The following is a 2,978-nucleotide window of genomic DNA, read 5'->3' as shown; positions in this document are numbered from 1 at the left end:
ATTTTCGTACGTGAGTAAATAAAGTCATTAAAAAAAAAATAAACCTGAGGGATGAACTAAAGTCTTTTATTAGATACTTAGATATAGTAGATATCTACCAATGTTAAGGGTTAAGGGTAACAGTGATAATAAAAATAATTTAAAAAAGAGTTATTAAAAAATAAAAATAAGCAAAAAATATATTAACTAAAATAAAATTAAAATCAATAAAAAACAGAAAAAGACTATCGATTGAGGGTATTGGTGAGGAGTAATAGTTTTAATAAAGAAAAAAAACAACTACTTTAAAAAACTTTCAACTCTCCCTCCGTGCGAATTTGACACTTACAGTTTAATACTAGAGATTTTTTTTAAGAGAAAACAATTATTTATAAGCTTTTACAAACAGCTCTTATCTATTGGTTTTTTTACTAATACTTATTATATCTAACTAAAAAAAAATAATTTCTTTATTTTAAATGAGAAATCTAAATTCTTTAATTTTGGAATTTTATCTAAATATTTTGTAGAATACACTTTGTTTGAGCTTAATTTTAAAATATAATATTTTTTACATTAAAATTTATATTTAATTTCTAATTTTATAATCTATAAATCTGTTTGAATAGTTTAACCTTACAAAAAGTCCAGATAATATAATTAAATATGTTTTTAATTTATATATATATATGAAGAAACAATTTTTTAAGGGTTTTATATGCACAATATCTTTATAAGTTTTTTAATAAAGGCACAAAAGTGCTTTTTTTTTTATTAGATTGTTTAGGTGATCCATATTTAAGAATAAAAAGATTTTACTTCATAAAAAGTCAGCTAAATATTTTTTTAATTACTTACTACGCTACTCTATACATCAAATCAGAATATAATTGTATAAAAACATTATTTAAACAAAAATAGCTAAATACGAAAACAAAATGTTTACCTTTTCAAGGATAAAGATTATTCAAATTATTATAATTTAAAGTCTAACAATGCTAAACTTTAAGTTAAATAACTCACAAACTAAACGGAAAAAAGAATTTAACCATAATGGCTTTATTTATTAACTTTACATAAACAACATTTTTTTTTTTAATTTTGTTTAGATATGGTTAAAAAAGTTATAACTAAGTAAGTATGGGGATTTTTTAGTAAAAATAATTTGATGCTTCTATTAAGTAATTGTCAGATTTTTTTAATCAAAACAGTTAGTGTTGCCACTCTTTGATAAAAAAAAATATTCTGAGTGACCAAAAACTTCTTGTATGACCTAAAACTGTCCTAAGTCATTTTGTGATTTTTAAAATTCTTTTTAAAAAGAAAAGCTGTCATTAAAAATCATTTTTAACAAATAATTTGTTACAATTTATAGAAAATAGAATCAAAAAAAAATTTAAGAACTCAAAGGAAAATTGCTTAAATATTTAAAGTATTATACTATCCCGATTTTTTAAAGCCTAAATAGTCTTAGTTATCAATTTTTGTGGCAACCCTGCATTATAACTTATTGTTCAGACCATGGTTTGACAGGTCAAAAGGGAAATAATTTTAATTTTCTCAAAAAAATATATCTGTTACTTTTCTTTAAAAAGATTAATTATTAAATTTATAAAAATATCACTAAATTTTGAAGTATGTTTTGAAAACGAAATTTTATTAAACTATTTGAAACAAAATTTTAGATTTTTCACAGGCTGAAGTTTGCCGCCTCTAGTTTAAACCTTTATGAACATTTTTTTTAATTTCAATAATATGTATTACATTCTGAAATTGAGCATCTTTAATGTATTTTAGAAAATTAAGTTGTCACGAAATTTGCTTAAAAAATGAGAACAATTTGAGTAGTAAAGTAACCATTTTTATCAAAATATTTTTCAAAAAATTTAATTTAAAGCAAAGTTAATCATATTAAGTAAAGGTCTTAAGGGTTCTAATACTTAATTTATAAAAAAATTGTTGTTAGTAATGAAAATTTAAACAGTTTTTAAGATCTTAATAACTTTTTTAAAATAAATAAGTTTTTAAATTGCAAATTTTTTTTAAATCAAATAAAATTGTAAAAGTATGTTTTAAGTTTTTATGCTTAGAGTTTTTAGAGATTTTTTTAACTTAATTTCTTTTTAATTGATTTGCATCATTTCAATTTAGAAAAAAGGTTTAATGACATTATAAAGTACAAATACTATGTAAAAAACATATTTTTAAAGCAAAAATGGTGAAGGTTAGAATGAAAACCTTTAAAAAGTGTGCTTAAAAATTATATGATAAATAATCTTGAGTTGAATTTGCAAAAGTATAGTCCAATTTTTGGTTGTAAGAACCAAGGTAAATTTAGTCTAGTTGGAAGACAGAATAGAAAAGTAGTAAAAATGTCAATTTTTTAGACCAATTAAAAGTTTAATAATCTTAAAGCCAATGGATTCAATTTTTTAAATTACATCTTAAACTCAATTTATCACACTTGTGAAATAAACTGTATCAAACTAACAATTGATATCTTTAAAGTTGAACTTTGAAAAAACTGCCTTGAGTGAATCTTAAACTGCCCTGAGCAGAGATGTTAAAATGCTAAAAGTTACTATGGTAATTCAGCAATGAAGTGTTTTATTTTTGGTTTGTTTTAAGTTAGTAATTTCACGCTTGAGTAAACAAAGCAGAGCTTTTTAACATGTCTGGCCCTGAGTCATTAAAAGTTTTATTTAATTCCTCTAAAAATATTGCTTCTTGCCCAAACTACTAATACCACATGTTCATTTTTCTTCCTATCAATAAAATATAATGTGTATGCTTCAGCATTTTTTAGGTATTTACTAAAGTGGAAATTAATGTTTTTAAAAATATTTAGTTTTAAATGTTTAATTAAATCAAGATTAAAAAATAAACTTTGTGTAAAATTTAATCAGGGTTGCTAAAGGTTTTTTAATATTTCGACAGGTTTTCTGAATTTCTTCCAGATATTAAAACATTAGTTTTTGAGTCTATTTGTAGTATAAAAT

Source organism: Thalia democratica, chromosome 3 (genome assembly GCF_965202585.1).
Source record: "Thalia democratica chromosome 3, ktThaDemo2.hap1.1, whole genome shotgun sequence".
In the NCBI taxonomy this organism is placed as follows: Eukaryota; Metazoa; Chordata; class Thaliacea; order Salpida; family Salpidae; genus Thalia; species Thalia democratica.
Note: the sequence above shows the minus strand (reverse complement) of the source record.